Below are 10358 nucleotides of genomic sequence, written 5' to 3' on the forward strand. Positions count from 1 at the left end.
ATTTGTTTCCCTTTAATACATATAATTTAAACAATCACTTTTATTCCATTTTTACAGTTTTTAATAAATGTTATTGTGAAATTATATTAAAAGCTTTTGATATATCTAAAAAAAGCATATGTTACCTTACAACCATTCACAAAATCATTTAACTTATTAATCATCTTATATATCGTATCCTTTGTATTCATTACTTTATCTATACCCGAATTAAAAATGTAAGAAAAAATTACCTTAGGAGTCTGTTATTCTTAAACGACAGACTATTCATATTGCTGAGCGTTGTTAATCTAAAGTTAAATTTTAATTGTATGTCTTTCAATATGTCGATATGTATTAATCGTATGTCAAGGGCTGTCATTCAGTATGTCTCTTTTTACTTAATGGATATTTACCGCATTTTTATATTTCACTATTTTCAGACCATTTTCTTGGGCAGTTTTTTAATTTATATTATTTTCTTTTATACTGCCTTCCTTGTTATGACTTTACTCTGCGACAGTAAAAAATGGCGGTGGTAAGAAACATAAACTCGCAAGTGTCAATATGATTATAATACATAATGACATTGACTAGCAGTAAAGTTATAACATAATGATCACGTGACATTACCGGAAACGGCATTACTACCGCAGAGGTATACATCGACAAAACAGCGAAACAGGTTTAGTAAAGGACAATTGAACCATATATTTCAATGTTACAATTCCGAGCATTATTTGCATGACAGACTGAATTTATATTAGAACTACGAAGGAACCAACAGCTGGTTGGTTCCATGGTATTGTGATCTTGTAGCGTTGTACACAGTGTGATTTATCTATCAACTTAGAAAAATATTATCAACTTAGAAACCTATTATAATCAGTTAGAGATTACATTTTAATGCAGTTCTGGTTTATTGTTTTATGGAAAGTATCGAGTTACTATATCATTTATGAAAAACAACCAGTGTTTAATAATGGTTTTATCGGCCATTTTGAAAGTCGGTAAACGTGGTCCAATGGCTTCTCGTTGTTTTATACTGGTTATAAATAACCTTTTTAACGTAAGTAAACGTGGTTTCACCGTCTAACAAATAACTTAAATATTGTTTAACCTATACAACAACAATAAACTCGAAGCAAAGAGCCAGAAGTACTAAGAATCATTTTCTTAGGACTGATCATGTAGGTAAGGGAACTATTATTCAAATATCATGATATAAATATATATATTTGTAACTTAAATCTTAACAAGTGTTAGTACTGCGCGATTAAGATTAGAAAGTGTTTACATGTAGTATGACTATAATGTTGTGATGTAAGCATGGTTATTTTTATGAAGAATTAGCTAATCGCAAATATATAAATCTTTGTTAAATAGTTATCGCCAGAATACATTTTTTGCTCTGTTTTTTATTTTTACTATGAATTCAGCAAAACCATAAATAGATATTGCTTTGGTAGTAACTATAGAGATTGAGTACATTATATTAACACGATTTTGGTTCCTCATTACGTCATTATAATCCATATCGCCGCATTCGGTCATGTTTTATCTGACGCTTGTGCATCTTGACATTAGTGCTGTGGCGTAGTTTGCCCCCCAGTGGCACAGCGGTATGTCTGCGGACTTACAACGCTAGAAACTGCGTTTCGATACCCGTGGTGGGCAAAACACAGATAGCCCTTTGTGTAGTTTTGTGCTTAACTACAAACAAACAAACAGCGTAGTTTAAATAACAAAATGTTCCCACGTAAATTGTATTGTTCAAAGCATGCAGCTAATCTCTTCATGCTTTCTATAATCCATCTAGTATACGAGGACAAATGTTTCCTAGCACCCATTTAAATAGTTTTATTAAAAAATGAATAAGCGCTGCATTTGGTGGCTTGACCAGTATGCCTTCATGCTGAATAGCATGAATAAATGTTTAATTTTCCATCTGCTTGAGGTATGTGATGGTTGAATGGTTACGATGTGGAAGCAATTTATGTTGCTTTTCCAGGCTGAGATAATTCCTTATTGTGTTGCATAACGTTGTCTGGAACATGTGGTCGGCTTTAGTCACTGAAATTTCTGTTGGTAAATTCTAATCTATTGCAAGATGCCACACTTCGTGTATCACGGCTGGGATATGACTTCTCATAACATAATGTTTTGGGACAACATGGGACCTACTGGTCCATCTAGACTGTTTCATTCTCTAAACTAAACTAAAACTATTAGAAATAAATCTTAAAGCCAACCCTTATCATTTATATACTTATCAAGCTTTCTCTTAAACTTACTGCCTCCACAACATCCGAAGGCAACCCATTCCAGAAGCCAACTACCCTTTTAGAAAAATAAAACTGTCTTGGCTGAACATGCCCCTAGTTCTACAAACATTAATCCAGTTTGACTGAACTCCATTTACAACACTCTGCTTTCTTCCATTTAGTCACTCTTCTATCCAATTTGCTAACTTATCCCCCACACCTATAGAGATAATATTTTTCCAAGCATTTTCCAGATCTCTTTCTGGATGGTCCAAGTATCCCAAATTGATACATAAACATTAGATACGTGTGATATCCCCAACTTGGACATTCTAAATCCCCGATCCCCCGACCTGAAAGACATCTTTATGACCTGAGTGTAAAAATATTAGGCGTCGAAAGCGTCTGTAACATAACCTTCCTAAAGGCAATATATTTTCGGTAGCATCACACTAATTGCAAAACACCAAACAATGCAGTTCTGACACATTAGTGTCACAGCTTTTTTATATCTGTTGTGTTTGTCAGGTAACTTGCTGATTTGCATATTCAAAATTGTTTTAATATAACATACCTGTATCAGCTCTTTCCCACATGATAAGCTTTATTTTCATTTGAATTTAAACATTAAAGAACTGCTCTGTAATTGTTAATAAAATTGTTATTTCAGCTTAAATACACATCGAAGATATTTATCTTGTTATGAAATATTAAAAATGTTTCCTGCTTTAATAACAGTTAGATTTTATCTGACAATTCATAGGATGTCAGTTCTTTCGTACAAAAGGTGAGGATAATTTAATTGATGCACGTGAAAGTATTCTAAGGATCAAAATAAAAAATCATAAGACAAATAAAAGAGTTTTGATACACGAACTGTTAAAAGTATTGAATGGTGATGAAACTCGTCCCTCTGGTTTCTAAAAAGTTATAAATTTATTTCTATTATTACAAGTAATAGAATGTATATTGTAGAATATATGACGTTATCGACAAATAAGCATAATACAGTCTTGGTTTCAGATGATTTATGCATTATATTTTACTTTTGACGTTGCACCAATGTAGCCTTTGGAAGGAAAATACTAAAATCATCATAATATCAGATATAGAAATAAGTATTTTACAAGATTAAGTTCTGTTTTTATTTACTTTTTGGAGATACTATCACTATAAACTATAAAAAGAGAGAAACTGGGAAGTCTGATAGAACTCTACTTTAATTAAAGTTGAATTATGTGATCTAAAGATCAGTAAACTAATGATTCCCTAGTAAGAATCAGACTAGTGTGAGAAATTATATGTAGCATAGTCGTAATAACATCTCAAGTCCTGTAGTTCATGCAAACAGGTGAATGGAACATAACCTACACGTTCAAGCATAAAAGTATCCACACTGCAAATATATATATATATATGTGTGTGTGTGTGTGGATTGTATAGATTTTTAGCTATGGCAAGGGAAAAACTACTATTATTAAACAATGTCAACTACTCCTCTCAGTTCATTGTTATCATTTGATAATCAGTCATGTGATATGAAATAAAAAAAATGACTGTTCATTCACTACGTTCATTAATTAGCATTTATAATTCTTAACATTTTACTTCAGTATCAAGTGTAGTTTCTCAGTACCGTAGCCAGGAAAACTTTGTGAGCCAATAAAAATGTCTAAAGCAAGAGAGCTTTGTTTCTTTGTTTTAGCTCAAAGTCACAATGGGCTGGCTATTTTCTGTGTCCACCGCGGGGGGATCAAGTGCTGTAAGGCCATAAACTTACTACTTTCCCACTAGGGGGACAGCAAGAAAGTAAAGCTGGAAAAAAGTATCTTCTCTGACATTTAGGAGAGGGTGAGGGCTACTGGGTTTTAGCCTCTCTTGCCTACGTCTATGTGGTCACTATGAATAACAATGGCAGCCTGGTATCAGTGTTGCATTTTTTCAACATTGAGTTTTAATGAAGCCATCTCTTGTCCGAAATCACTTGATTGCTTACGATGGGTCTCTCAAGAGCATCATATACATGACAGATAGTCTAGTGAGTGTGCATTAAACTCCATTCCGTTAAATCCCCCTTTCATCAAGGAATATGTTGACCAATTAGCCAGGTGGAATTGTCATTATCATTCATTATGCTACAGATATGGCCAAAATTATCTTAGCATATGTCAGCACAAGCAGTTGTAGGATGCAGTCTTTAAATTGTGTGGAATTAATGGTGCCATTTTTGCCCCCCCCCCCCATCCCCAATGGCTCAGCGGTAAGTCTGAGAGCTCATACCGATAAAAACCGGGTTTTGATACTCATGGTGGGTACACCACAGTGTAGCTTTGTGCTTAATAACAAACATTCCGCCGGCTTTAGCGGCCAGCGCGTTCGCAAATACTTATATAATACTATATACGCCATATTCCTTTATAAGAATGGGGATATATCTGGCTTCATATTCTTTTCTCCCTAAATAAATTAACCGCTATTATCTGGTTGCAGGGAGGATCACATTTCATCTATTAAAAAAAAGTAGAATTTTACTCCAAATAGGTTTGGTTCACAGGACGTGTTGTTGTCACCATTCACATGGATTTTTTAGTGACGTGGCCACCAGGGGACATATTTTCAATAGTTTCAATTATTATTATTTGTAATTAAGCACAAAGCTATACAAAGGGCTATCTGTGCTCTGCCCACCACGGGTATCGAAACCCGGATTCTAGAGTTGTAAGTCCGCAGACATACCGCTGTGCCACTAGGGGGCCAATAGTTTCAATAAATAGGCGATAGAATGATCGCGTGTTATTAACTATTTTAAGTGAAGTAGGATCTTTTCACGTATTTTATAAACGATGCTCTTTTCTCCATTGTCAACACATTTCGACTTTCATAATACAAATTATCCTTAAGGACATACGTTATCCAGTTATCTTTTGGATGCCACCAGGGGCGGGAGTTTAATATAATACATATATAGATATATCTTCAATGACACTGTTTGGTTTACTGAGTAAAATAAATGAAATTGATAATTTTAGTTCGTCTTAGCTGAAGAATTCTTATGATAAATTGAACGCGTTAAATTTGATTTTAATATCCGCGGAAACTTTGTGAAGTGCATTTTTCTGCTTATTTGAAGTTAAACACAAAGATACACAATAAGCAATCTGTGCTCTGCCCATCACGTTTCAGATATAATTTGCTCACTTATAGGCACCACAGAGTGCCAGCTCAGCTGTAATAGATCTACGTGCTTCTTGATCATTTCAATATAAACATGTTTGTTTTTATGCAAGTCGCCGAAACCATAGATCGTCAGAGACAATCGAAGCACTTTAAAATGTAAGATGGACAAGATGCACTGTGAGAATCTAAGTTCTTACAGTGCAAGATACACTATAGAAAGCCGAAGATTTGCGTCTAAAGTAAACTATAACACATAAAGATTTACAGTTGAAGATGTGCTATGGGAATCTGAACTATTACAGTTTAAGATACACTGCGAGAATCTAAACTTATTAAAGTCTGTTCAATGTATTGTTTGTTTATTTTGAATTTTGCGCAAAGCTACACGAGGGCTATCTGCGCTAGCCGTCCCTAATTTAGCAGTGTAAGACTAGAGAGAAGGCAGCTGGTCATCATCACCCACCGCCAATTCTTGGGCTACTCTTTTACCAACGAATAGTGGGATTGACCGTCACATTATAACGCCCCCACGGCTGAAAGGCCGAGAATGTTTGATGTGACGGGGATTCGAACCCGCGACCCACAGATTGCGAGTCGAGCGCCTTAACCACATGGCCATGCCGGGCCCGCAATGTATTGTAAATAAATTAACGCAGTAAACAAAAGGCTTGCATTGTCTAAACATTGTGCTACGAATAAAATATGTCGATTTCCTTCACAAGGCCCCCCAGTGGCACAGCGGTATGTCTGTTGACTTACAACGCTAGAAACCGGGTTTCGATACCCGTGGTGGGCAGAGCACAGATAGCCCTTGTGTAGCTTTGTACATAGTTAAAAACAAACAAACAGACAATCATTTACAAATGTGGAATGTAAATATTTATGTTTTATATATTTGAATCTGAATAGTATGTATATTGTATCAGATTTTTTATTTTAATGATCTACGTCGTGTTGTTAACCCTTGGATTATAATAGTATAATTTATGTGGTAAATATTGGATCTTTATATTACGTCAGTCTGTGGATCTTAATAGCATATGTTATAATGTTATTCTTTGGATCGTAACAATTTATAAATCATTTTGTAAATTTTGATATCATAATAGATTATGTTATATTGTCAGTCTTTGGACTGTAAAAGTGTATTTTACGCTGTAAAAATTTTGATTCCCATAGTGTATCTTACACTGTACGAACTTAGATTCCAACAGTGTATCTTACACCGTAAGAATTTAGATTCCCACAGCATATCTTACACTGTAGGTTTCTCCTGAATTTTTGATAATATATTTGTTCTTACAAGTTTTACTTATCATATTTCTTCTTTACATATTATAAAAAAATCTAAACAATGTTCATAAAGGTTTTTATTTCATTTTATTGTACTTAAGCAAGCAGTTTAATTTGTCCTCTTGAAGAACAAACAGAAATTGTCATCATCCTCTTCTCGATTTTCGGCTGAAAAAAAAACAACAGAATAATATCTAAATCAATAAACTCAAATTCACTGATCTCTAGACAAAATGCACTTTGAAAGAAAGAAACGTGTGAACGGGTGCTGAAATTTATGGTTTCGTGTTTCTATTTCAATTTTTTTTTTCATCAAACGCACTCTCTTCTTGTCCGACTGGCGTCTATAACTTTGAGGATAGAAGGCGTTCCGATGAAGCTGAGGATCGAGAAATATAGAAGCAGAGATCTTCCTTCATCGCTCGATACGTAAACGTTCCGACGAATGGGATAAAGGAAGCGAAGTGGATCGCTTAGCAACATAGTAAGTGCACATATAGATCGATGAGTTGGATGTTGCGGATGCTGTTCGAGACGGAAAACTAGAGCCACGACGAGTTACGCATGCGCAAAGTCATCAAGTGTAAATGTTCAAAAGGGTGCAGGCTCAGTGGATGGAGCTGTAGAAATAATCGCAACAGCAAACACGGAATTGAGAACAAGTAATAGAGCGTGTAATACAGTGTAGAGATAGGAGTGTTTGGAGCTGATGTCCACTTTGAAACAGGAGTATCTCGTACTTGCCTATCTAGTTCTTTCAACTATCCGTGTTACATTTCTAAAGAACCGGAAGAATTTCGCTAAAGTCGAGTGCGCTTCGAGGCTCTGCCTTCTCTGGAAGATTTAAACACAACGACCGTCTGCCTCTAAGTTATCTTATGCACTGACAACATTATTTAAAACAGTCTTGCTATGTTTTGATTCTTTATGTTGTGTCAACAGTTTTAAAAGAGTTACATTCTCCTTAGTCTCCTGATGTAGGTTGTAGGCACGTGTAACAGTATCCTTCGGTTTTTGCTTCCAAAAGTCTTTTATTTCTTAGACTTCGAACACTATTTAAACAATACCCTCCTCTGCATTGATTATAGCTCTAAAACAAATTCCTTCCGCTTCCTCGTCGTTCAGCGTGGATTGTCTGTAAACTGCCTGAACTGTTCTTTTCAGACTACGAATCTATAGCGTGATTTTGTGCGTAATAGTTAGTTTTCAATTAGTGCACACTGTGCAAAATATCTGGCTTATAATTTCATGTACAGTGCCCAGTCAACAGTTAGGTAAAGTTTTCGACACGTTCACCTGATAATTTTGCTAGGACTTCACTCTTCTTCTGCAGGCTGCGTATATTCCGTATTAATAGTAAGTATTGGTCTTGGTAATGCATGTTCTCTTTTGGCTAGCTTAGTACTGTATGGTTGAATTAATGCAATAATAGTTAAAATCATAATAACTTGTTCACAATTTTCCTCAAGGAGTGTAGTAGCTCGTGTACGCAATGTAGTAGCTCGTGTACGCTTTTATTAAATGGCGAGCCGACATCATTCGCTATCAATACATAAGTGGTAAAAATATTTACAACAGCAACTTCGAAAATTATGTAAATTTAAATTTCTCTTTGCTATTTCCCTGTATTCTATTTGTATTGACTATTGTCTGATAATATATCTTTTAAAAAGTATCTCCATTTTTTTGTGTGTGTACACTTTAGAGAGGGAGGGGGGTCACGAAAACACGCGTGTTTTGTATGCTCTTAAAATGGCGAAAATTGTGAACGACCTCTAAATGTTCTCTTTAAATGCTTTCTTCTTTGTTTGAATGACATTTTCTCAGCGCTTGTTCTTGGCGGAAAATTTTTGTTGTTTAACAAGTAATTCTTAAGATTCTTCTCAGAAAAAATAACTACAGCGTTCGCTGGAACTGTTTGATTAGAAATTAATTGTTTTCACTTCTGAGTTGGCGCTAAGTCAAAGTGATGATAAACTATCGTTTTCCAAATGGAACTGTGCTAAAATAATTATACGTCCTTTAACATTTAAAACAGCATTTCTATCCGTATCCTGTTTACGACTTTAGCGCAATAAACTAGTTTCTCTAGGACTCCATAAAATAATAAAACTTTACATTTTGAGTCGATAAACAACCTTATTATCCTTCATGTAACTAACAGGCATGACATAGTTTTCAATGTAGTAAAGAATGTCATTACTCCCTGGTGAGGATTGCAGAATAGCATGGTGCACACTCGGTTTACACAACATGGTATCTCTTGGGCATTTTTAACCAAGGATGTCTCTCAAACGGGTATGGTACTGAAGGACTGACTTATTGAAAATGCCCAAATCCTTCTATTTACTCTAAACAGGAATGCATTCCTTTTCAAAAGTGTGTTTTTTTTCTAGAATACCTTTCAGTTCAATTTGATTTAAGTAATATCTTACTTATTGCGGTTTCCTATGTTAACCTTCGGTTAGATAACAGTGAAATTACAGAATAGATTGTAACAAAGTTGTTCTTAAAAATGAATGATTGTTGCTCCAGGTCTCAACATTTTAAATCAAAATTACATTTATAGGATGTAATGCAAATTTGAACCTCTGTTTTTATTCTGAATTTCAGATCTAACATGAAGTATCATTTGCTTGTGATTCTCAACAAAAGTAAACCATCTCTATACATTTGAACTTATTAGTATTAACATATAATACGGTATAGGCCCTAACTAAGATAATTCAAAATAACATCAATGAAGGCAATCTAGTGCATCAAACTTACTAGAAATATTTAAGATTTATTATATCTGCTTATAAGAATCAAATCTACATAAATATTTCACACATTCAAAACGTGTTGAAATCTATTTTCTTTTATTTAGACTCACAAACTTCAAACGATCTAAAATGCGCTTTTTTAGAAGACTTCTTTGAGACCAGTTTCAAATATAAATATGATTAAGAAACAAGTTTCCAATACTTTTATCAGGTTCTTTTAGTGACTTTCATTCTATTTTGATAAAATTTTAATCTCCGATTTTGGCAAGAAAGGAGCAATTAAAACACTATCTCAAAAACGTGGTAAGAGGGTTTGTTTGTTTTAAATTTCGCGCAAAGCTACACGAGGGCTATCTGCGCTAGCCGTCCCTAATTTAGCAGTATAAGATTAGAGTGAAGACAGCTAGTCATCACCACCCACCGCCAACTCTTGGGCTACTCTTTTACCAACGAATAGTGGGATTGACCGTCACATTATAACGCCCCCACGGCTGAAAGGGCAAGCATGTTTGGTGGGACGAGGATTCGAACCCTCAGATTGCGATTGGAGTGCCCTAACCACCTGGCCATGCCGGGCCAGGTAAGAGGGAGGAACAATTAAAACACTATAGCAGAAATTTGGCAAGATGGAGTAATTAGAACACTACAGAATATTTACATCCTGAAACATGAATCAACGGAAATGGAAGAAGTAAGCATTTTACGAAATAATTACATGGAACATTTCAAGCATCTCAGGAAACATCTTGAAACATCTTCAGTTAAAATTTACATTAAAACGAAATCCAGTAAATCCAACAAATAAAGAAGCAGTCAGGGGGTTTTACTACAGAGTAACTGGGCACCCATTTTTTTGTGTCCAATCCCACTTGAATGAGTG

General features: G+C 35.0%; 1 protein-coding gene across 3 annotated transcripts in view; it reads left to right on the top strand.

The window, feature by feature from the left end:
- The first annotated feature begins 7281 nt into the window (after nucleotides 1–7281).
- The window catches only part of LOC106460968 (CD9 antigen-like), a 66652-nt gene continuing 63575 nt past the window's right edge, over nucleotides 7282–10358 (top strand). For all 3 annotated transcript variants that reach the window (XM_022387759.1, XM_022387762.1, XM_022387760.1), the window contains exon 1: nucleotides 7282–8069. The gene's annotated coding sequence lies outside the window, so the exon portion shown is untranslated. The remainder of the gene's footprint in view (nucleotides 8070–10358) is intronic.

This window comes from Limulus polyphemus, unplaced genomic scaffold (assembly GCF_000517525.1).
Source record: "Limulus polyphemus unplaced genomic scaffold, Limulus_polyphemus-2.1.2 Scaffold872, whole genome shotgun sequence".
In the NCBI taxonomy this organism is placed as follows: domain Eukaryota; kingdom Metazoa; phylum Arthropoda; class Merostomata; order Xiphosura; family Limulidae; genus Limulus; species Limulus polyphemus.